Source organism: Dendrobates tinctorius, unplaced genomic scaffold (assembly GCF_039654945.1).
Source record: "Dendrobates tinctorius isolate UK_male_01 unplaced genomic scaffold, ASM3965494v1 ptg000127l, whole genome shotgun sequence".
Taxonomy (NCBI): domain Eukaryota; kingdom Metazoa; phylum Chordata; class Amphibia; order Anura; family Dendrobatidae; genus Dendrobates; species Dendrobates tinctorius.
The window spans coordinates 503,946-529,859 of NW_027361795.1; the positions used below are offsets into that span (position 1 = coordinate 503,946).

General features: G+C 41.8%; 6 non-coding genes across 6 annotated transcripts; all 6 read right to left on the reverse strand.

The window, feature by feature from the left end:
- Positions 1–2,473: 2,473 nt before the first annotated feature.
- TRNAF-GAA (transfer RNA phenylalanine (anticodon GAA)) lies at positions 2,474–2,546 on the reverse strand. The gene has a single exon. It is a non-coding gene; the product is annotated as a tRNA-Phe (tRNA).
- Positions 2,547–5,530: 2,984 nt separating this feature from the next.
- On the reverse strand, positions 5,531–5,603 carry TRNAF-GAA (transfer RNA phenylalanine (anticodon GAA)). The gene has a single exon. It is a non-coding gene; the product is annotated as a tRNA-Phe (tRNA).
- Positions 5,604–11,640: 6,037 nt separating this feature from the next.
- TRNAF-GAA (transfer RNA phenylalanine (anticodon GAA)) lies at positions 11,641–11,713 on the reverse strand. Its single transcript has one exon. It is a non-coding gene; the product is annotated as a tRNA-Phe (tRNA).
- A 2,983-nt stretch (positions 11,714–14,696) lies between these two features.
- Positions 14,697–14,769, reverse strand: TRNAF-GAA (transfer RNA phenylalanine (anticodon GAA)). Its single transcript has one exon. It is a non-coding gene; the product is annotated as a tRNA-Phe (tRNA).
- Positions 14,770–17,751: 2,982 nt separating this feature from the next.
- Positions 17,752–17,824, reverse strand: TRNAF-GAA (transfer RNA phenylalanine (anticodon GAA)). Its single transcript has one exon. It is a non-coding gene; the product is annotated as a tRNA-Phe (tRNA).
- A 2,982-nt stretch (positions 17,825–20,806) lies between these two features.
- TRNAF-GAA (transfer RNA phenylalanine (anticodon GAA)) lies at positions 20,807–20,879 on the reverse strand. The gene has a single exon. It is a non-coding gene; the product is annotated as a tRNA-Phe (tRNA).
- Between the last annotated feature and the right edge of the window lie 5,035 nt (positions 20,880–25,914).

Sequence of the window (25,914 nt, forward strand, 5' to 3'; positions counted from 1 at the left end):
CAGTATGTGGGTTCAAAGGCTAATTGGCATGAGTGTAATTTTGGTGCAGGGCAGGCCTTGCCTTCAATGCATAAGCAAATAGTATGGTGTACCAAATGAATACTTTGAACTTTTGGTTGGATGTGGTCATCCATGATGTCTTTTAAATGGGTTGTTGGGGTGCATCCAAATTTTGCCACTCACTGCATAGGTAAAAACAGTATAAGGGACCCAATGTTTAATAATGGGAACAACAAAGCATAGCTGGCTGATGGCTCTCTAAGAAAATTGAGGTCCGACGGCTGGCCTTATAAAATAGACTTAGTGACTTTCAGAGTCCCTCCCTAAAAAAAAAACAGGATGTGTCTGATGATGTGTCACACACCACATGCCCAAGTAAGATTGTAAACTGTTAAAATGACATTTCCCAGTGAATGCATTTGTCTTGCTTGAAAGCAATGATAAAGTTGAAAAACACATCAAAAACGCTACGTGTGAACATAGCCCAAGTGGTGGAGGAACATTTTTGTTTTGGCTTATTTATTTTGCCTTATATAAAAGTCATTACCCTGGAACGGATGTTCCTTACCATATTTCCCAGGAAAATCCATTTTGGTTTCGTTTCTGTATGTTTTATTGTGAGTCTGTAAAATTGGTGTAAAGGTACTGTCACACTTAGCGATGCACCAGCGATCCCGACCAGCAATATGACGCGGTCAGGATCGCTGGTACATCGCTAAGTGGTCGCTAGTGAGCTGCCACACAGGCAGATCTCACCAGCGACATCGCTGGGGACGGGGGTCGCTACTTACCTGTCACACTAGGCGATCCTAGGGGTCATTTGTGGGGGGTTTCCACTGTTTAGGTACATTAGGGGCTCTCCAAAGGCAACATGACACCCGCAGACCATTCCATCAAAGTCTGCATTCCAAAACGTCACTACTTCCCTTCCGAGCCCCGACGTGTGCCCATACAGTAGTTTTCTCCCACATATGGGGTTTCAGCATACTCAGGACAAATTGGACAACAACTTTTGGGGTCCAATTTCTCCTGTTACCCTTGGGAAAATAAAAAAATGGGGACTAAAATATGATGTTTGTGGAAAAAATACGATTTTTTTATTTTCATGCCCGAGCGTTATAAACTTCTGTGAAGCACTGGGGGGTTCAAGGTGCTCACCACACATCTAGATAAGTTCCTTGGGGGGTCTAGTTTCCAAAATGGTGTCATTTGTGGGGGGTTTCTACTGTTTTGGTACATCAGGGGCTTTCCAAACGCGACATGGTGTCCGATCTCAATTCCAGCCAAAAACGTCAAATGGTGCTGCTTCCCTTCCGAGCTCTGCCATGCGCCCAAATAGTGGTTTACCCCCACATGTGGGGTATCAGCGCACTCAGGATAAATTGCACAATATCTTTTAGGGTCCTGTTACTCTTGGAAAAATAAGAATTGAGGGTGAAAAGATCATTTTTGTGGAAAAAATATGATTTTTTAATTGCACGGCTGTTTGTTATAAACTTCTGTGAAGCTCTTGGGGGTTCAAAGTTCTCACCACATATCTAGATAAGTTCCTTGGGGGGTCTAGTTTCCAAAATGGGGTCACTTGGGGGGGTTTCCACTGTTTAGGTACATCAGGGGCTCTCCAAACGCGACATGGCGTCCGATCTGAATTCCAGCCAATTTTGCATTGAAAAAGTCAAACAGCGCTCCTTCCCTTCTGAGCTCTGCCATGCGCCGAAACAAGGGTTCCCCCCACATATCAGATATCAGCGTACTCAGGACAAATTGCACAATAACTTTTGCAGTCCAATTTCTCCTGTTACCCTTGATAAAATAAAGAAAATTGAACCTGAAGTATTTTTTTGTGAAAAAAAGTTAAATGTTCATTTTTTTTTTAAATATTCAAAAAATTCCTGTGACGCACCTAAAGGGTTAATAAACTTCTTGAATGTGGTTTTAAGCACCTTAAGGGGTGCAGTTTTTAGAATGGTGTCACTTTTGGATATTTTCTATCATATAGACCCCTCAAAGTGGCTTCAAATGTGATGTGGTCCCTAAAAATAAAATGGTGTTGCAAAAATGAGAAATCGCTGGTCAATTTTTAACCCTTATAACTTCCTAACAATAAAAAATTTTGGTTCCACAATTGTGCTGATGTAAAGTAAACATGTGGGAAATGTTATTTATTAAGTTTTTTGTGTGCTGTATTGCTGTGATTTAAGGGCATAAAAATTCAAAGTTGGAAAATTGCGAAATTTTCAAAATTTTCGCCAAATTTCCGTTTTTTTCACAAATAAACGCAAGTTATTTGAATGCAATTTTACCACTAACATGAAGTACAATATGTCATGAGAAAACAGTGTCAGAATCACCGGGATCCATGGAAGCGTTTCAGAGTTATGACCTCATAAAGGGACACTGGTCAGAATTGTAAAAATTGGCCCGGGAGTTAACGTGCAAACCACCCTTGGTAGTGAAGGGGTTAAAAAACACGTGCCGAAACCCGGGATCGAACCAGGGACCTTTAGATCTTCAGTCTAACGCTCTCCCAACTGAGCTATTTCGGCAATATATGAGTTTTGCCACTTCCTCTTTACATGCTAATTGGCCGTGCTGTCAATGCATAATCAAACTGTATGGAAGTACCAAATGAATTTTGGGAACGTTGGTTGCATGTGGCCATCCAGTACCTCAGTTCAAAGGCTTATTGGGGTGTGTGTAACTTTGGTGCAGGGCAGGCCTTGCATTCAATGCACAAGCAAACAACATAGCAGTACCAAATGAATTATGTGAACTTAGATTTCCTGTGGCCATCCGGTATGTGGGTTCAAAGGCTAATTGGGATGAGTGTAATTTTGGTGCAGGGCAGGCCTTGCCTTCAATGCATAAGCAAACAGTATGGTGTACCAAATGAATACTGGGAACGTTGATTGCATGTGGCCATCCAGTACCTCAGTTCAAAGGCTTTTTGGGGTGTGTGTAACTTTGGTACAGGGCAGGCCTTGCATTCAATGCACAAGCAAACAATATGGCAGTACCAAATGAATTATGTGAACTTAGTTTTCCTGTGGCCATCCAGTATGTGGGTTCAAAGGCTAATTGGGATGAGTGTAATTTTGTTGCAGGGCAGGCCTTGCTTTCAATGCATAAGCAAACAGTATGGTGTACCAAATGAATACTTGGAACTTTTGGTTGGATGTGGTCATCCATGATGTTTTTTAAATGGGTTGTTGGGGTGCATCCAAATTTTGCCACTCACTGCATAGGTAAAAACAGTATAAGGGACCCAATGTTTAATAATGGGAACAACAAAGCATAGCCGGCTGATGGCTCTCTAAGAAAATTGAGGTCCGACGGCTAGCCTTATAAAATAGACTTAGTGACTTTCAGAGTCCCTCCCTAAAAAAAAAAACAGGATGTGTCTGATGATGTGTCACACACCACATGCCCAAGTAAGATTGTAAACTGTTAAAATGACATTTCCCAGTGAATGCATTTGTCTTGCTTGAAAGCAATGATAAAGTTGAAAAACACATCAAAAACGCTACGTGTGAACATAGCCCAAGTGGTGGAGGAACATTTTTGTTTTGGCTTATTTATTTTGCCTTATATAAACGTCATTACCCTGGAACGGATGTTCCTTACCATATTTCCCAGGAAAATCCATTTTGGTTTCGTTTTTGTATGTTTTATTGTGAGTCTGTAAAATTGGTGTAAAGGTACTGTCACACTTAGCGATGCACCAGCGATCCCGACCAGCAATATGACGCGGTCAGGATCGCTGGTACATCGCTAAGTGGTCGCTAGTGAGCTGCCTCACAGGCAGATCTCACCAGCGACATCGCTGGGGACGGGGGTCGCTACATACCTGTCACACTAGGCGATCCTACGGGTCATTTGTGGGGGGTTTCCACTGTTTAGGTACATTAGGGGCTCTCCAAAGGCAACATGACACCCGCAGACCATTCCATCAATGTCTGCATTCCAAAACGTCACTACTTCCCTTCCGAGCCCCGACGTGTGCCCATACAGTAGTTTTCTCCCACATATGGGGTTTCAGCATACTCAGGACAAATTGAACAACAACTTTTGGGGTCCAATTTCTCCTGTTACCCTTGGGAAAATAAAAAAATGGGGACTAAAAGATGATGTTTGTGGAAAAAATACGATTTTTTTATTTTCACGCCCGAGCGTTATAAACTTCTGTGAAGCACTGGGGGGTTCAAAGTGCTCACCACACATCTAGATAAGTTCCTTGGGGGGTCTAGTTTCCAAAATGGTGTCATTTGTGGGGGGTTTCTACTGTTTTGGTACATCAGGGGCTTTCCAAACGCGACATGGTGTCCGATCTCAATTCCAGCCAAAAACGTCAAATGGTGCTGCTTCCCTTCCGAGCTCTGCCATGCGCCCAAATAGTGGTTTACCCCCACATGTGGGGTATCAGCGCACTCAGGATAAATTGCACAATATCTTTTAGGGTCCGGTTACTCTTGGAAAAATAAGAATTGAGGGTGAAAAGATCATTTTTGTGGAAAAAATATGATTTTTTAATTGCACGGCTGTATGTTATAAACTTCTGTGAAGCTCTTGGGGATTCAAAGTTCTCACCACATATCTAGATAAGTTCCTTGGGGGGTCTAGTTTCCAAAATGGGGTCACTTGGGGGGGTTTCCACTGTTTAGGTACATCAGGGGCTCTCCAAACACGACATGGCGTCCGATCTGAATTCCAGCCAATTTTGCATTGAAAAAGTCAAACGGCGCTCCTTCCCTTCTGAGCTCTGCCATGCGCCGAAACAGTGGTTCCCCCCACATATCAGGTATCAGCGTACTCAGGACAAATTGCACAATAACTTTTGCAGTCCAATTTCTCCTGTTACCCTTGGTAAAATAAAGAAAATTGAACCTGAAGTATTTTTTTTGTGAAAAAAAGTTAAATGTTCATTTTTTTTTTAAATATTCAAAAAATTCCTGTGACGCACCTAAAGGGTTAATAAACTTCTTGAATGTGGTTTTAAGCACCTTAAGGGGTGCAGTTTTTAGAATGGTGTCACTTTTGGATATTTTCTATCATATAGACCCCTCAAAGTGGCTTCAAATGTGATGTGGTCCCTAAAAATAAAATGGTGTTGCAAAAATGAGAAATCGCTGGTCAATTTTTAACCCTTATAACTTCCTAACAATAAAAAATTTTGGTTCCACAATTGTGCTGATGTAAAGTAAACATGTGGGAAATGTTATTTATTAAGTTTTTTGTGTGCTGTATTGCTGTGATTTAAGGGCATAAAAATTCAAAGTTGGAAAATTGCGAAATTTTCAAAATTTTCGCCAAATTTCCTTTTTTTTCACAAATAAACGCAAGTTATTTGAATGCAATTTTACCACTAACATGAAGTACAATATGTCATGAGAAAACAGTGTCAGAATCACCGGGATCCATGGAAGCGTTTCAGAGTTATGACCTCATAAAGGGACAGTGGTCAGAATTGTAAAAATTAGCCCGGGAGTTAACGTGCAAACCACCCTTGGTAGTGAAGGGGTTAAAAAACATGTGCCGAAACCCGGGATCGAACCAGGGACCTTTAGATTTTCAGTCTAACGCTCTCCCAACTGAGCTATTTCGGCAATATGTGAGTTTTGCCACTTCCTCTTTACATGCTAATTGGCCGTGCTGTCAATGCATAATCAAACTGTATGGAAGTACCAAATGAATTTTGGGAACGTTGGTTGCATGTGGCCATCCAGTACCTCAGTTCAAAGGCTTATTGGGGTGTGTGTAACTTTGGTGCAGGGCAGGCCTTGCATTCAATGCACAAGCAAACAACATAGCAGTACCAAATGAATTATGTGAACTTAGTTTTCCTGTGGCCATCCGGTATGTGGGTTCAAAGGCTAATTGGGATGAGTGTAATTTTGGTGCAGGGCAGGCCTTGTCTTCAATGCATAAGCAAACAGTATGGTGTACCAAATGAATACTGGGAACGTTGATTGCATGTGGCCATCCAGTACCTCTGTTCAAAGGCTTTTTGGGGTGTGTGTAACTTTGGTACAGGGCAGGCCTTGCATTCAATGCACAAGCAAACAATATGGCAGTACCAAATGAATTATGTGAACTTAGTTTTCCTGTGGCCATCCAGTATGTGGGTTCAAAGGCTAATTGGGATGAGTGTAATTTTGGTGCAGGGCAGGCCTTGCCTTCAATGCATAAGCAAACAGTATGGTGTACCAAATGAATACTTGGAACTTTTGGTTGGATGTGGTCATCCATGATGTCTTTTAAATGGGTTGTTGGGGTGCATCCAAATTTTGCCTCTCACTGCATAGGTAAAAACAGTATAAGGGACCCAATGTTTAATAATGGGAACAACAAAGCATAGCCGGCTGATGGCTCTCTAAGAAAATTGAGGTCCGACGGCTGGCCTTATAAAATAGACTTAGTGACTTTCAGAGTCCCTCCCTCATAAAAAAAACAGGATGTGTCTGATGATGTGTCACACACCACATGCCCAAGTAAGATTGTAAACTGTTAAAATGACATTTCCCAGTGAATGCATTTGTCTTGCTTGAAAGCAATGATAAAGTTGAAAAACACATCAAAAACGCTACGTGTGAACATAGCCCAAGTGGTGGAGGAACATTTTTGTTTTGGCTTATTTATTTTGCCTTATATAAAAGTCATTACCCTGGAACGGATGTTCCTTACCATATTTCCCAGGAAAATCCATTTTGGTTTCGTTTCTGTATGTTTTATTGTGAGTCTGTAAAATTGGTGTAAAGGTACTGTCACACTTAGCGATGCACCAGCGATCCCGACCAGCAATATGACGCGGTCAGGATCGCTGGTACATTGCTAAGTGGTCGCTAGTGAGCTGCCACACAGGCAGATCTCACCAGCGACATCGCTGGGGACGGGGGTCGCTACTTACCTGTCACACTAGGCGATCCTAGGGGTCATTTGTGGGGGGTTTCCACTGTTTAGGTACATTAGGGCCTCTCCAAAGGCAACATGACACCCGCAGACCATTCCATCAAAGTCTGCATTCCAAAACGTCACTACTTCCCTTCCGAGCCCCGACGTGTGCCCATACAGTAGTTTTCTCCCACATATGGGGTTTCAGCATACTCAGGACAAATTGGACAACAACTTTTGGGGTCCAATTTCTCCTGTTACCCTTGGGAAAATAAAAAAATGGGGACTAAAAGATGATGTTTGTGGAAAAAATACGATTTTTTTATTTTCACGCCCGAGCGTTATAAACTTCTGTGAAGCACTGGGGGGTTCAAAGTGCTCACCACACATTTAGATAAGTTCCTTGGGGGGTCTAGTTTCCAAAATAGTGTCATTTGTGGGGGGGTTTCTACTGTTTTGGTACATCAGGGGCTTTCCAAACGCGACATGGTGTCCGATCTCAATTCCAGCCAAAAACGTCAAATGGTGCTGCTTCCCTTCCGAGCTCTGCCATGCGCCCAAATAGTGGTTTACCCCCACATGTGGGGTATCAGCGCACTCAGGATAAATTGCACAATATCTTTTAGGGTCCGGTTACTCTTGGAAAAATAAGAATTGAGGGTGAAAAGATCATTTTTGTGGAAAAAATATGATTTTTTAATTGCACGGCTGTATGTTATAAACTTCTGTGAAGCTCTTGGGGATTCAAAGTTCTCACCACATATCTAGATAAGTTCCTTGGGGGGTCTAGTTTCCAAAATGGGGTCACTTGGGGGGGTTTCCACTGTTTAGGTACATCAGGGGCTCTCCAAACACGACATGGCGTCCGATCTGAATTCCAGCCAATTTTGCATTGAAAAAGTCAAACGGCGCTCCTTCCCTTCTGAGCTCTGCCATGCGCCGAAACAGTGGTTCCCCCCACATATCAGGTATCAGTGTACTCAGGACAAATTGCACAATAACTTTTGCAGTCCAATTTCTCCTGTTACCCTTGGTAAAATAAAGAAAATTGAACCTGAAGTATTTTTTTTGTGAAAAAAAGTTAAATGTTCATTTTTTTTTTAAATATTCAAAAAATTCCTGTGACGCACCTAAAGGGTTAATAAACTTCTTGAATGTGGTTTTAAGCACCTTAAGGGGTGCAGTTTTTAGAATGGTGTCACTTTTGGATATTTTCTATCATATAGACCCCTCAAAGTGGCTTCAAATGTGATGTGGTCCCTAAAAATAAAATGGTGTTGCAAAAATGAGAAATCGCTGGTCAATTTTTAACCCTTATAACTTCCTAACAATAAAAAATTTTGGTTCCACAATTGTGCTGATGTAAAGTAAACATGTGGGAAATGTTATTAATTAAGTTTTTTGTGTGCCGTATTGCTGTGATTTAAGGGCATAAAAATTCAAAGTTGGAAAATTGCGAAATTTTCAAAATTTTTGCCAAATTTCCATTTTTTTCACAAACGCAAGTTATTTGAATGCAATTTTACCACTAACATGAAGTACAATATGTCATGAGAAAACAGTGTCAGAATCACCGGGATCCATGGAAGCGTTTCAGAGTTATGACTTCATAAAGGGACAGTGGTCAGAATTGTAAAAATTGGCCCGGGAGTTAACGTGCAAACCACCCTTGGTAGTGAAGGGGTTAAAAAACAAGTGCCGAAACCCGGAATCGAACCATGGACCTTAAGATCTTCAGTCTAACGCTCTCCCAACTGAGCTATTTCGGCAATATGTGAATTTTGCCACTTCCTCTTTACATGCTAATTGGCCGTGCTGTCAATGCATAATCAAACTGTATGGAAGTACCAAATGAATTTTGGGAACGTTGGTTGCATGTGGCCATCCAGTACCTCAGTTCAAAGGCTTATTGGGGTGTGTGTAACTTTGGTGCAGGGCAGGCCTTGCATTCAATGCACAAGCAAACAACATAGCAGTACCAAATGAATTATGTGAACTTAGTTTTCCTGTGGCCATCCGGTATGTGGGTTCAAAGGCTAATTGGGATGAGTGTAATTTTGGTGCAGGGCAGGCCTTGCCTTCAATGCATAAGCAAACAGTATGGTGTACCAAATGAATACTGGGAACGTTGATTGCATGTGGCCATCCAGTACCTCTATTCAAAGGCTTTTTGGGGTGTGTGTAACTTTGGTACAGGGCAGGCCTTGCATTCAATGCACAAGCAAACAATATGGCAGTACCAAATGAATTATGTGAACTTAGTTTTCCTGTGGCCATCCAGTATGTGGGTTCAAAGGCTAATTGGGATGAGTGTAATTTTGGTGCAGGGCAGGCCTTGCCTTCAATGCATAAGCAAACAGTATGGTGTACCAAATGAATACTTGGAACTTTTGGTTGGATGTGGTCATCCATGATGTCTTTTAAATGGGTTGTTGGGGTGCATCCAAATTTTGCCTCTCACTGCATAGGTAAAAACAGTATAAGGGACCCAATGTTTAATAATGGGAACAACAAAGCATAGCCGGCTGATGGCTCTCTAAGAAAATTGAGGTCCGACGGCTGGCCTTATAAAATAGACTTAGTGACTTTCAGAGTCCCTCCCTCATAAAAAAAACAGGATGTGTCTGATGATGTGTCACACACCACATGCCCAAGTAAGATTGTAAACTGTTAAAATGACATTTCCCAGTGAATGCATTTGTCTTGCTTGAAAGCAATGATAAAGTTGAAAAACACATCAAAAACGCTACGTGTGAACATAGCCCAAGTGGTGGAGGAACATTTTTGTTTTGGCTTATTTATTTTGCCTTATATAAAAGTCATTACCCTGGAACGGATGTTCCTTACCATATTTCCCAGGAAAATCCATTTTGGTATCGTTTCTGTATGTTTTATTGTGAGTCTGTAAAATTGGTGTAAAGGTACTGTCACACTTAGCGATGCACCAGCGATCCCGACCAGCAATATGACGCGGTCAGGATCACTGGTACATCGCTAAGTGGTCGCTAGTGAGCTGCCACACAGGCAGATCTCACCAGCGACATCGCTGGGGACGGGGGTCGCTACTTACCTGTCAAACTAGGCGATCCTAAGGGTCATTTGTGTGGGGTTTCCACTGTTTAGGTACATTAGGGGCTCTCCAAAGGCAACATGACACCCGCAGACCATTCCATCAAAGTCTGCATTCCAAAACGTCACTACTTCCCTTCCGAGCCCCGACGTGTGCCCATACAGTAGTTTTCTCCCACATATGGGGTTTCAGCATACTCAGGACAAATTGGACAACAACTTTTGGGGTCCAATTTCTCCTGTTACCCTTGGGAAAATAAAAAAATGGGGACTAAAAGATGATGTTTGTGGAAAAAATACGATTTTTTTATTTTCACGCCCGAGCGTTATAAACTTCTGTGAAGCACTGGGGGGTTCAAAGTGCTCACCACACATCTAGATAAGTTCCTTGGGGGGTCTAGTTTCCAAAATGGTGTCATTTGTGGGGGGTTTCTACTGTTTTGGTACATCAGGGGCTTTCCAAACGCGACATGGTGTCCGATCTCAATTCCAGCCAAAAACGTCAAATGGTGCTGCTTCCCTTCCGAGCTCTGCCATGCGCCCAAATAGTGGTTTACCCCCACATGTGGGGTATCAGCGCACTCAGGATAAATTGCACAATATCTTTTAGGGTCCTGTTACTCTTGGAAAAATAAGAATTGAGGGTGAAAAGATCATTTTTGTGGAAAAAATATGATTTTTTAATTGCACGGCTGTATGTTATAAACTTCTGTGAAGCTCTTGGGGGTTCAAAGTTCTCACCACATATCTAGATAAGTTCCTTGGGGGGTCTAGTTTCCAAAACGGGGTCACTTGGGGGGGTTTCCACTGTTTAGGTACATCAGGGGCTCTCCAAACGCAACATGGCGTCCGATCTGAATTCCAGCCAATTTTGCATTGAAAAAGTCAAACGGCGCTCCTTCCCTTCTGAGCTCTGCCATGCGCCAAAACAGTGGTTCCAACCACATATCAGTTATCAGCGTACTCAGGACAAATTGCACAATATCTTTTGCAGTCCAATTTCTCCTGTTACCCTTGATAAAATAAAGAAAATTGAACCTGAAGTATTTTTTTTGTGAAAAAAAGTTAAATGTTCATTTTTTTTTAAATATTCAAAAAATTCATGTGACGCACCTAAAGGGTTAATAAACTTCTTGAATGTGGTTTTAAGCACCTTAAGGGGTGCAGTTTTTAGAATGGTGTCACTTTTGGGTATTTTCTATCATATAGACCCCTAAAAGTGGCTTCAAATGTGATGTGGTCCCTAAAAATAAAATGGTGTTGCAAAAATGAGAAATCGCTGGTCAATTTTTAACCCTTATAACTTCCTAACAATAAAAAATTTTGGTTCCACAATTGTGCTGATGTAAAGTAAACATGTGGGAAATGTTATTTATTAAGTTTTTTGTGTGCCGTGTTGCTGTGATTTAAGGGCATGAAAATTCAAAGTTGGAAAATTGCGAAATTTTCAAAATTTTCGCCAAATTTCCATTTTTTTCACAAATAAACGCAAGTTATTTGAATGCAATTTTACCACTAACATGAAGTACAATATGTCATGAGAAAACAGTGTCAGAATCACCGGGATCCATGGAAGCGTTTCAGAGTTATGACCTCATAAAGGGACAGTGGTCAGAATTGTAAAAATTGGCCCGGGAGTTAACGTGCAAACCACCCTTGGTAGTGAAGGGGTTAAAAAACATGTGCCGAAACCCGGGATCGAACCAGGCACCTTTAGATCTTCAGTCTAACGCTCTCCCAACTGAGCTATTTCGGCAATATAAGAGTTTTGCCACTTCCTCTTTACATGCTAATTGGCCGTGCTGTCAATGCATAATCAAACAGTATGGAAGTACCAAATGAATTTTGGGAACGTTGGTTGCATGTGGCCATCCAGTACCTCAGTTCAAAGGCTTATTGGGGTGTGTGTAAGTTTGGTGCAGGGCAGGCCTTGCATTCAATGCACAAGCAAACAACATAGCAGTACCAAATGAATTATGTGAACTTAGTTTTCCTGTGGCCATCCGGTATGTGGGTTCAAAGGCTAATTGGGATGAGTGTAATTTTGGTGCAGGGCAGGCCTTGTCTTCAATGCATAAGCAAACAGTATGGTGTACCAAATGAATACTGGGAACGTTGATTGCATGTGGCCATCCAGTACCTCTATTCAAAGGCTTTTTGGGGTGTGTGTAACTTTGGTACAGGGCAGGCCTTGCATTCAATGCACAAGCAAACAATATGGCAGTACCAAATGAATTATGTGAACTTAGTTTTCCTGTGGCCATCCAGTATGTGGGTTTAAAGGCTAATTGGGATGAGTGTAATTTTGGTGCAGGGCAGGCCTTGCCTTCAATGCATAAGCAAGCAGTATGGTGTACCAAATGAATACTTGGAACTTTTGGTTGGATGTGGTCATCCATGATGTCTTTTAAATGGGTTGTTGGGGTGCATCCAAATTTTGCCACTCACTGCATAGGTAAAAACAGTATAAGGGACCCAATGTTTAATAATGGGAACAACAAAGCATAGCTGGCTGATGGCTCTCTAAGAAAATTGAATTCCGACGGCTGGCCTTATAAAATAGACTTAGTGACTTTCAGAGTCCCTCCCTCAAAAAAAAACAGGATGTGTCTGATGATGTGTCACACACCACATGCCCAAGTAAGATTGTAAACTGTTAAAATGACAATTCCCAGTGAATGCATTTGTCTTGCTTGAAAGCAATGATAAAGTTGAAAAACACATCAAAAACGCTACGTGTGAACATAGCCCAAGTGGTGGAGGAACATTTTTGTTTTGGCTTATTTATTTTGCCTTATATAAAAGTCATTACCCTGGAACGGATGTTCCTTACCATATTTCCCAGGAAAATCCATTTTGGTTTCGTTTCTGTATGTTTTATTGTGAGTCTGTAAAATTGGTGTAAAGGTACTGTCACACTTAGCGATGCACCAGCGATCCCGACCAGCAATATGACGCGGTCAGGATCGCTGGTACATCGCTAAGTGGTCGCTAGTGAGCTGCCACACAGGCAGATCTCACCAGCGACATCGCTGGGGACGGGGGTCGCTACTTACCTGTCACACTAGGCGATCCTAGGGGTCATTTGTGGGGGGTGTCCACTGTTTAGGTACATTAGGGGCTCTCCAAAGGCAACATGACACCCGCAGACCATTCCATCAAAGTCTGCATTCCAAAACGTCACTACTTCCCTTCCGAGCCCCGACGTGTGCCCATACAGTAGTTTTCTCCCACATATGGGGTTTCAGCATACTCAGGACAAATTGGACAACAACTTTTGGGGTCCAATTTCTCCTGTTACCCTTGGGAAAATAAAAAAATGGGGACTAAAAGATGATGTTTGTGGAAAAAATAAGATTTTTTTATTTTCATGCCCGAGCGTTATAAACTTCTGTGAAGCACTGGGGAGTTCAAAGTGCTCACCACACATCTAGATAAGTTCCTTGGGGGGTCTAGTTTCCAAGATGGTGTCATTTGTGGGGGGTTTCTACTGTTTTGGTACATCAGGGGCTTTCCAAACGCGACATGGTGTCCGATCTCAATTCCAGCCAAAAACGTCAAATGGTGCTGCTTCCCTTCCGAGCTCTGCCATGCGCCCAAAAAGTGGTTTACCCCCACATGGGGGTATCAGCGCACTCAGGATAAATTGCACAATATCTTTTAGGGTCCTGTTACTCTTGGAAAAATAAGAATTGAGGGTGAAAAGATCATTTTTGTGGAAAAAATATGATTTTTTAATTGCACGGCTGTATGTTATAAACTTCTGTGAAGCTCTTGGGGGTTCAAAGTTCTCACCACATATCTAGATAAGTTCCTTGGGGGGTCTAGTTTCCAAAATGGGGTCACTTGGGGGGGTTTCCACTGTTTAGGTACATCAGGGGCTCTCCAAACGCGACATGGCGTCCGATCTGAATTCCAGCCAATTTTGCATTGAAAAAGTCAAACAGCGCTCCTTCCCTTCTGAGCTCTGCCATGCGCCAAAACAAGGGTTCCCCCCCACATATCAGGTATCAGCGTACTCAGGACAAATTGCACAATAACTTTTGCAGTCCAATTTCTCCTGTTACCCTTGATAAAATAAAGAAAATTGAACCTGAAGTATTTTTTTTGTGAAAAAAAGTTAAATGTTCATTTTTTTTTTAAATATTCAAAAAATTCCTGTGACGCACCTAAAGGGTTAATAAACTTCTTGAATGTGGTTTTAAGCACCTTAAGGGGTGCAGTTTTTAGAATGGTGTCACTTTTGGATATTTTCTATCATATAGACCCCTCAAAGTGGCTTCAAATGTGATGTGGTCCCTAAAAATAAAATGGTGTTGCAAAAATGAGAAATCGCTGGTCAATTTTTAACCCTTATAACTTCCTAACAATAAAAAATTTTGGTTCCACAATTGTGCTGATGTAAAGTAAACATGTGGGAAATGTTATTTATTAAGTTTTTTGTGTGCCGTATTGCTGTGATTTAAGGGCATAAAAATTCAAAGTTGGAAAATTGCGAAATTTTCAAAATTTTCGCCAAATTTTCGTTTTTTTCACAAATAAACACAAGTTATTTGAATGCAATTTTACCACTAACATGAAGTACAATATGTCATGAGAAAACATTGTCAGAATCACCGGGATCCATGGAAGCGTTTCAGAGTTATGACCTCATAAAGGGACAGTGGTCAGAATTGTAAAAATTGGCCCGGGAGTTAACGTGCAAACCACCCTTGGTAGTGAAGGGGTTAAAAAACATGTGCCGAAAACCGGGATCGAACCAGGGACCTTTAGATCTTCAGTCTAACGCTCTCCCAACTGAGCTATTTCGGCAATATATGAGTTTGCCACTTCCTCTTTACATGCTAATTGGCGGTGCTGTCAATGCATAATCAAACAGTATTGAAGTACCAAATGAATTTTGGGAACGTTGGTTGCATGTGGCCATCCAGTACCTCAGTTCAAAGGCTTATTGGGGTGTGTGTAACTTTGGTGCAGGGCAGGCCTTGCATTCAATGCACAAGCAAACAACATAGCAGTACCAAATGAATTATGTGAACTTAGTTTTCCTGTGGCCATCCGGTATGTGGGTTCAAAGGCTAATTGGGATGAGTGTAATTTTGGTGCAGGGCAGGCCTTGTCTTCAATGCATAAGCAAACAGTATGGTGTACCAAATGAATACTGGGAACGTTGATTGCATGTGGCCATCCAGTACCTCTGTTCAAAGGCTTTTTGGGGTGTGTGTAACTTTGGTACTGGGCAGGTCTTGCATTCAATGCACAAGCAAACAATATGGCAGTGCCAAATGAATTATGTGAACTTAGTTTTCCTGTGGCCATCCAGTATGTGGGTTCAAAGGCTAATTGGGATGAGTGTAATTTTGGTGCAGGGCAGGCCTTGCCTTCAATGCATAAGCAAGCAGTATGGTGTACCAAATGAATATTTGGAACTTTTGGTTGGATGTGGTCATCCATGATGTCTTTTAAATGGGTTGTTGGGGTGCATCCAAATTTTGCCACTCACTGCATAGGTAAAAACAGTATAAGGGACCCAATGTTTAATAATGGGAACAACAAAGCATAGCCGGCTGATGGCTCTCTAAGAAAATTGAGGTCCGACGGCTGGCCTTATAAAATAGACTTAGTGACTTTCAGAGTCCCTCCCTCATAAAAAAAACAGGATGTGTCTGATGATGTGTCACACACCACATGCCCAAGTAAGATTGTAAACTGTTAAAATGACATTTCCCAGTGAATGCATTTGTCTTGCTTGAAAGCAATGATAAAGTTGAAAAACACATCAAAAACGCTACGTGTGAACATAGCCCAAGTGGTGGAGGAACATTTTTGTTTTGGCTTATTTATTTTGCCTTATATAAAAGTCATTACCCTGGAACGGATGTTCCTTACCATATTTCCCAGGAAAATCCATTTTGGTTTCGTTTCTGTATGTTTTATTGTGAGTCTGTAAAATTGGTGTAAAGGTACTGTCACACTTAGCGATGCACCAGCAATCCCGACCAGCAATATGACGCGGTCAGGATCGCTGGTACATCGCTAAGTGGTCGCTAGTGAGCTGCCACACAGGCAGATCTCACCAGCGACATCGCTGGGGATGGGGGTCGCTACTTACCTGTCACACTAGGCGATCCTAGGGGTCATTTGTGGGGGGTTTCCACTGTTTAGGTACATTAGGGGCTCTCCAAAGGCAACATGACACCCGCAGACCATTCCATCAAAGTCTGCATTCCAAAACGTCACTACTTCCCTTCCGAGCCCCGACGTGTGCCCATACAGTAGTTTTCTCCCACATATGGGGTTTCAGCATACTCAGGACAAATTGGACAACAACTTTTGGGGTCCAATTTCTCCTGTTACCCTTGGGAAAATAAAAAAATGGGGACTAAAAGATGATGTTTGTGGAAAAAATACGATTTTTTTATTTTCACGCCCGAGCGTTATAAACTTCTGTGAAGCACTGGGGGGTTCAAAGTGCTCACCACACATTTAGATAAGTTCCTTGGGGGGTCTAGTTTCCAAAATAGTGTCATTTGTGGGGGGGTTTCTACTGTTTTGGTACATCAGGGGCTTTCCAAACGCGACATGGTGTCCGATCTCAATTCCAGCCAAAAACGTCAAATGGTGCTGCTTCCCTTCCGAGCTCTGCCATGCGCCCAAATAGTGGTTTACCCCCACATGGGGGTATCAGCGCACTCAGGATAAATTGCACAATATCTTTTAGGGTCCTGTTACTCTTGGAAAAATAAGAATTGAGGGTGAAAAGATCATTTTTGTGGAAAAAATATGATTTTTAATTGCACGGCTGTATGTTATAAACTTCTGTGAAGCTCTTGGGGTTCAAAGTTCTCACCACATATCTAGATAAGTTCCTTGGGGGGTCTAGTTTCCAAAATGGGGTCACTTGGGGGGGTTTCCACTGTTTAGGTACATCAGGGGCTCTCCAAACGCGACATGGCGTCCGATCTGAATTCCAGCCAATTTTGCATTGAAAAAGTCAAACGGCGCTCCTTCCCTTCTGAGCTCTGCCATGCGCCGAAACAAGGGTTCCCCCCCACATATCAGGTATCAGCGTACTCAGGACAAATTGCACAATAACTTTTGCAGTCCAATTTCTCCTGTTACCCTTGATAAAATAAAGAAAATTGAACCTGAAGTATTTTTTTTGTGAAAAAAAGTTAAATGTTCATTTTTTTTTTAAATATTCAAAAAATTCCTGTGACGCACCTAAAGGGTTAATAAACTTCTTGAATGTGGTTTTAAGCACCTTAAGGGGTGCAGTTTTTAGAATGGTGTCACTTTTGGATATTTTCTATCATATAGACCCCTCAAAGTGGCTTCAAATGTGATGTGGTCCCTAAAATTAAAATGGTGTTGCAAAAATGAGAAATCGCTGGTCAATTTTTAACCCTTATAACTTCCTAACAATAAAAAATTTTGGTTCCACAATTGTGCTGATGTAAAGTAAACATGTGGGAAATGTTATTTATTAAGTTTTTTGTGTGCCGTATTGCTGTGATTTAAGGGCATAAAAATTCAAAGTTGGAAAATTGTGAAATTTTCAAAATTTTCACCAAATTTCCGTTTTTTTCACAAATAAACGCAAGTTATTTGAATGCAATTTTACCACTAGCATGAAGTACAATATGTCATGAGAAAACAGTGTCAGAATCACCGGGATCCATGGAAGCGTTTCAGAGTTATGACCTCATAAAGGGACAGTGGTCAGAATTGTAAAAATTGGCCCGGGAGTTAACGTGCAAACCACCCTTGGTAGTGAAGGGGTTAAAAAACATGTGCCGAAACCCGGGATCGAACCAGGGACCTTTAGATCTTCAGTCTAACGCTCTCCCAACTGAGCTATTACGGCAATATATGAGTTTGCCACTTCCTCTTTACATGCTAATTGGCGGTGCTGTCAATGCATAATCAAACAGTATTGAAGTACCAAATGAATTTTGGGAACGTTGGTTGCATGTGGCCATCCAGTACCTCAGTTCAAAGGCTTATTGGGGTGTGGGTAACTTTGGTGCAGGGCAGGCCTTGCATTCAATGCACAAGCAAACAACATAGCAGTACCAAATGAATTATGTGAACTTAGTTTTCCTGTGGCCATCCGGTATGTGGGTTCAAAGGCTAATTGGGATGAGTGTAATTTTGGTGCAGGGCAGGCCTTGTCTTCAATGCATAAGCAAACAGTATGGTGTACCAAATGAATACTGGGAACGTTGATTGCATGTGGCCATCCAGTACCTCTGTTCAAAGGCTTTTTGGGGTGTGTGTAACTTTGGTACAGGGCAGGCCTTGCATTCAATGCACAAGCAAACAATATGGCAGTACCAAATGAATTATGTGAACTTAGTTTTCCTGTGGCCATCCAGTATGTGGGTTCAAAGGCTAATTGGGATGAGTGTAATTTTGGTGCAGGGCAGGCCTTGCCTTCAATGCATAAGCAAGCAGTATGGCGTACCAAATGAATACTTGGAACTTTTGGTTGGATGTGGTCATCCATGATGTCTTTTAAATGGGTTGTTGGGGTGCATCCAAATTTTGCCACTCACTGCATAGGTAAAAACAGTATAAGGGACCCAATGTTTAATAATGGGAACAACAAAGCATAGCCGGCTGATGGCTCTCTAAGAAAATTGAGGTCCGACGGCTGGCCTTATAAAATAGACTTAGTGACTTTCAGAGTCCCTCCCTCATAAAAAAAACAGGATGTGTCTGATGATGTGTCACACACCACATGCCCAAGTAAGATTGTAAACTGTTAAAATGACATTTCCCAGTGAATGCATTTGTCTTGCTTGAAAGCAATGATAAAGTTGAAAAACACATCAAAAACGCTACGTGTGAACATAGCCCAAGTGGTGGAGGAACATTTTTGTTTTGGCTTATTTATTTTGCCTTATATAAAAGTCATTACCCTGGAACGGATGTTCCTTACCATATTTCCCAGGAAAATCCATTTTGGTTTCGTTTCTGTATGTTTTATTGTGAGTCTGTAAAATTGGTGTAAAGGTACTGTCACACTTAGCGATGCACCAGCAATCCCGACCAGCAATATGACGCGGTCAGGATCGCTGGTACATCGCTAAGTGGTCGCTAGTGAGCTGCCACACAGGCAGATCTCACCAGCGACATCGCTGGGGATGGGGGTCGCTACTTACCTGTCACACTAGGCGATCCTAGGGGTCATTTGTGGGGGGTTTCCACTGTTTAGGTACATTAGGGGCTCTCCAAAGGCAACATGACACCCGCAGACCATTCCATCAAAGTCTGCATTCCAAAACGTCACTACTTCCCTTCCGAGCCCCGACGTGTGCCCATACAGTAGTTTTCTCCCACATATGGGGTTTCAGCATACTCAGGACAAATTGGACAACAACTTTTGGGGTCCAATTTCTCCTGTTACCCTTGGGAAAATAAAAAAATGGGGACTAAAAGATGATGTTTGTGGAAAAAATACGATTTTTTTATTTTCACGCCCGAGCGTTATAAACTTCTGTGAAGCACTGGGGGGTTCAAAGTGCTCACCACACATTTAGATAAGTTCCTTGGGGGGTCTAGTTTCCAAAATAGTGTCATTTGTGGGGGGGTTTCTACTGTTTTGGTACATCAGGGGCTTTCCAAACGCGACATGGTGTCCGATCTCAATTCCAGCCAAAAACGTCAAATGGTGCTGCTTCCCTTCCGAGCTCTGCCATGCGCCCAAATAGTGGTTTACCCCCACATGGGGGTATCAGCGCACTCAGGATAAATTGCACAATATCTTTTAGGGTCCTGTTACTCTTGGAAAAATAAGAATTGAGGGTGAAAAGATCATTTTTGTGGAAAAAATATGATTTTTAATTGCACGGCTGTATGTTATAAACTTCTGTGAAGCTCTTGGGGTTCAAAGTTCTCACCACATATCTAGATAAGTTCCTTGGGGGGTCTAGTTTCCAAAATGGGGTCACTTGGGGGGGTTTCCACTGTTTAGGTACATCAGGGGCTCTCCAAACGCGACATGGCGTCCGATCTGAATTCCAGCCAATTTTGCATTGAAAAAGTCAAACGGCGCTCCTTCCCTTCTGAGCTCTGCCATGCGCCGAAACAAGGGTTCCCCCCCACATATCAGGTATCAGCGTACTCAGGACAAATTGCACAATAACTTTTGCAGTCCAATTTCTCCTGTTACCCTTGATAAAATAAAGAAAATTGAACCTGAAGTATTTTTTTTGTGAAAAAAAGTTAAATGTTCATTTTTTTTTTAAATATTCAAAAAATTCCTGTGACGCACCTAAAGGGTTAATAAACTTCTTGAATGTGGTTTTAAGCACCTTAAGGGGTGCAGTTTTTAGAATGGTGTCACTTTTGGATATTTTCTATCATATAGACCCCTCAAAGTGGCTTCAAATGTGATGTGGTCCCTAAAATTAAAATGGTGTTGCAAAAATGAGAAATCGCTGGTCAATTTTTAACCCTTATAACTTCCTAACAATAAAAAATTTTGGTTCCACAATTGTGCTGATGTAAAGTAAACATGTGGGAAATGTTATTTATTAAGTTTTTTGTGTGCCGTATTGCTGTGATTTAAGGGCATAAAAATTCAAAGTTGGAAAATTGTGAAATTTTCAAAATTTTCACCAAATTTCCGTTTTTTTCACAAATAAACGCAAGTTATTTGAATGCAATTTTACCACTAGCATGAAGTACAATATGTCATGAGAAAACAGTGTCAGAATCACCGGGATCCATGGAAGCGTTTCAGAGTTATGACCTCATAAAGGGACAGTGGTCAGAATTGTAAAAATTGGCCCGGGAGTTAACGTGCAAACCACCCTTGGTAGTGAAGGGGTTAAAAAACATGTGCCGAAACCCGGGATCGAACCAGGGACCTTCAGATCTTCAGTCTAACGCTCTCCCAACTGAGCTATTTCGGCAATATATGAGTTTGCCACTTCCTCTTTACATGCTAATTGGCGGTGCTGTCAATGCATAATCAAACAGTATTGAAGTACCAAATGAATTTTGGGAACGTTGGTTGCATGTGGCCATCCAGTACCTCAGTTCAAAGGCTTATTGGGGTGTGTGTAACTTTGGTGCAGGGCAGGCCTTGCATTCAATGCACAAGCAAACAACATAGCAGTACCAAATGAATTATGTGAACTTAGTTTTCCTGTGGCCATCCGGTATGTGGGTTCAAAGGCTAATTGGGATGAGTGTAATTTTGGTGCAGGGCAGGCCTTGTCTTCAATGCATAAGCAAACAGTATGGTGTACCAAATGAATACTGGGAACGTTGATTGCATGTGGCCATCCAGTACCTCTGTTCAAAGGCTTTTTGGGGTGTGTGTAACTTTGGTACAGGGCAGGCCTTGCATTCAATGCACAAGCAAACAATATGGCAGTACCAAATGAATTATGTGAACTTAGTTTTCCTGTGGCCATCCAGTATGTGGGTTCAAAGGCTAATTGGGATGAGTGTAATTTTGGTGCAGGGCAGGCCTTGCCTTCAATGCATAAGCAAGCAGTATGGCGTACCAAATGAATACTTGGAACTTTTGGTTGGATGTGGTCATCCATGATGTCTTTTAAATGGGTTGTTGGGGTGCATCCAAATTTTGCCACTCACTGCATAGGTAAAAACAGTATAAGGGACCCAATGTTTAATAATGGGAACAACAAAGCATAGCCGGCTGATGGCTCTCTAAGAAAATTGAGGTCCGACGGCTGGCCTTATAAAATAGACTTAGTGACTTTCAGAGTCCCTCCCTCATAAAAAAAACAGGATGTGTCTGATGATGTGTCACACACCACATGCCCAAGTAAGATTGTAAACTGTTAAAATGACATTTCCCAGTGAATGCATTTGTCTTGCTTGAAAGCAATGATAAAGTTGAAAAACACATCAAAAACGCTACGTGTGAACATAGCCCAAGTGGTGGAGGAACATTTTTGTTTTGGCTTATTTATTTTGCCTTATATAAAAGTCATTACCCTGGAACGGATGTTCCTTACCATATTTCCCAGGAAAATCCATTTTGGTTTCGTTTCTGTATGTTTTATTGTGAGTCTGTAAAATTGGTGTAAAGGTACTGTCACACTTAGCGATGCACCAGCGATCCCGACCAGCAATATGACACGGTCAGGATCGCTGGTACATCGCTAAGTGGTCGCTAGTGAGCTGCCACACAGGCAGATCTCACCAGCGACATCGCTGGGGACGGGGGTCGCTACTTACCTGTCACACTAGGCGATCCTAGGGGTCATTTGTGTGGGGTTTCCACTGTTTAGGTACATTAGGGGCTCTCCAAAGGCAACATGACACCCGCAGACCATTCCATCAAAGTCTGCATTCCAAAACGTCACTACTTCCCTTCCGAGCCCCGACGTGTGCCCATACAGTAGTTTTCTCCCACATATGGGGTTTCAGCATACTCAGGACAAATTGGACAACAACTTTTGGGGTCCAATTTCTCCTGTTACCCTTGGGAAAATAAAAAAATGGGGACTAAAAGATGATGTTTGTGGAAAAAATACGATTTTTTTATTTTCACGCCCGAGCGTTATAAACTTCTGTGAAGCACTGGGGGGTTCAAAGTGCTCACCACACATCTAGATAAGTTCCTTGGGGGGTCTAGTTTCCAAAATGGTGTCATTTGTGGGGGGTTTCTACTGTTTTGGTACATCAGGGGCTTTCCAAACGCGACATGGTGTCCGATCTCAATTCCAGCCAAAAACGTCAAATGGTGCTGCTTCCCTTCCGAGCTCTGCCATGCGCCCAAATAGTGGTTTACCCCCACATGTGGGGTATCAGCGCACTCAGGATAAATTGCACAATATCTTTTAGGGTCCTGTTACTCTTGGAAAAATAAGAATTGAGGGTGAAAAGATCATTTTTGTGGAAAAAATATGATTTTTTAATTGCACGGCTGTATGTTATAAACTTCTGTGAAGCTCTTGGGGGTTCAAAGTTCTCACCACATATCTAGATAAGTTCCTTGGGGGGTCTAGTTTCCAAAATGGGGTCACTTGGGGGGGTTTCCACTGTTTAGGTACATCAGGGGCTCTCCAAACGCGACATGGCGTCCGATCTGAATTCCAGCCAATTTTGCATTGAAAAAGTCAAACGGCGCTCCTTCCCTTCTGAGCTCTGCCATGCGCCGAAACAGTGGTTCCCGCCACATATCAGGTATCAGCGTACTCAGGACAAATTGCACAATAACTTTTGCAGTCCAATTTCTCCTGTTAACCTTGGTAAAATAAAGAAAATTGAACCTGAAGTATTTTTTTTGTGAAAAAAAGTTAAATGTTCATTTTTTTTTAAATATTCAAAAAATTCCTGTGACGCACCTAAAGGGTTAATAAACTTCTTGAATGTGGTTTTAAGCACCTTAAGGGGTGCAGTTTTTAGAATGGTGTCACTTTTGGGTATTTTCTATCATATAGACCCCTCAAAGTGGCTTCAAATGTGAAGTGGTCCCTAAAAATAAAATGGTGTTGCAAAAATGAGAAATCGCTGGTCAATTTTTAACCCTTATAACTTCCTAACAATAAAAAATTTTGGTTCCACAATTGTGCTGATGTAAAGTAAACATGTGGGAAATGTTATTTATTAAGTTTTTTGTGTGCCGTATTGCTGTGATTTAAGGGCATGAAAATTCAAAGTTGGAAAATTGCGCAATTTTCAAAATTTTCGCCAAATTTCCGTTTTTTTCACAAATAAACGCAAGTTATTTGAATGCAATTTTACCACTAGCATGAAGTACAATATGTCATGAGAAAACAGTGTCAGAATCACCGGGATCCATGGAAGCGTTTCAGAGTTATGACCTCATAAAAGGACAGTGGTCAGAATTGTAAAAATTGGCCCGGGAGTTAACGTGCAAACCACCCTTGGTAGTGAAGGGGTTAAAAAACAAGTGCCGAAACCCGGGACCTTTAGATCTTCAGTCTAACGCTCTCCCAACTGAGCTATTTCGGCAATCTGTGAGTTTTGACACTTCCTCTTTACATGCTAATTGGCCGTGCTGTCAATGCATAATCAAACTGTATGGAAGTACCAAATGAATTTTGGGAACGTTGGTTGCATGTGGCCATCCAGTACCTCAGTTCAAAGGCTTATTGGGGTGTGTGTAACTTTGGTGCAGGGCAGGCCTTGCATTCAATGCACAAGCAAACAACATAGCAGTACCAAATGAATTATGTGAACTTAGTTTTCCTGTGGCCATCCGGTATGTGGGTTCAAAGGCTATTTGGGATGAGTGTAATTTTGGTGCATGGCAGGCCTTGCCTTCAATGTATAAGCAAACAGTATGGTGTACCAAATGAATACTGGGAACGTTGATTGCATGTGGCCATCCAGTACCTCTATTCAAAGGCTTTTTGGGGTGTGTGTAACTTTGGTACAGGGCAGGCCTTGCATTCAATGCTCAAGCAAACAATATGGCAGTACCAAATGAATTATGTGAACTTAGTTTTCCTGTGGCCATCCAGTATGTGGGTTCAAAGGCTAATTGGGATGAGTGTAATTTTGGTGCAGGGCAGGCCTTGCCTTCAATGCATAAGCAAATAGTATGGTGTACCAAATGAATACTTGGAACTTTTGGTTGGATGTGGTCATCCATGATGTCTTTTAAATGGGTTGTTGGGGTGCATCCAAATTTTGCCACTCACTGCATAGGTAAAAACAGTATAAGGGACCCAATGTTTAATAATGGGAACAACAAAGCATAGCTGGCTGATGGCTCTCTAAGAAAATTGAGGTCCGACGGCTGGCCTTATAAAATAGACTTAGTGACTTTCAGAGTCCCTCCCTCAAAAAAAAACAGGATGTGTCTGATGATGTGTCACACACCACATGCCCAAGTAAGATTGTAAACTGTTAAAATGACATTTCCCAGTGAATGCATTTGTCTTGCTTGAAAGCAATGATAAAGTTGAAAAACACATCAAAAATGCTACGTGTGAACATAGCCCAAGTGGTGGAGGAACGTTTTTGTTTTGGCTTATTTATTTTGCCTTATATAAAAGTCATTACCCTGGAACGGATGTTCCTTACCATATTTCCCAGGAAAATCCATTTTGGTTTCGTTTCTGTATGTTTTATTGTGAGTCTGTAAAATTGGTGTAAAGGTACTGTCACACTTAGCGATGCACCAGCGATCCCGACCAGCAATATGACGCGGTCAGGATCGCTGGTACATCGCTAAGTGGTCGCTAGTGAGCTGCCACACAGGCAGATCTCACCAGCGACATCGCTGGGGACGGGGGTCGCTACTTACCTGTCACACTAGGCGATCCTAGGGGTCATTTGTGGGGGGTTTCCACTGTTTAGGTACATTAGGGGCTCTCCAAAGGCAACATGACACCCGCAGACCATTCCATCAAAGTCTGCATTCCAAAACGTCACTACTTCCCTTCCGAGCCCCGACGTGTGCCCATACAGTAGTTTTCTCCCACATATTTTGCAATTTTGCATTGAAAAAGTCAAACGGCGCTCCTTCCCTTCTGAGCTCTGCCATGCGCCGAAACAAGGGTTCCCCCCCACATATCAGGTATCAGCGTACTCAGGACAAATTGCACAATAACTTTTGCAGTCCAATTTCTCCTGTTACCCTTGATAAAATAAAGAAAATTGAACCTGAAGTATTTTTTTTGTGAAAAAAAGTTAAATGTTCATTTTTTTTTTAAATATTCAAAAAATTCCTGTGACGCACCTAAAGGGTTAATAAACTTCTTGAATGTGGTTTTAAGCACCTTAAGGGGTGCAGTTTTTAGAATGGTGTCACTTTTGGATATTTTCTATCATATAGACCCCTCAAAGTGGCTTCAAATGTGATGTGGTCCCTAAAAATAAAATGGTGTTGCAAAAATGAGAAATCGCTGGTCAATTTTTAACCCTTATAACTTCCTAACAATAAAAAATTTTGGTTCCACAATTGTGCTGATGTAAAGTAAACATGTGGAAAATGTT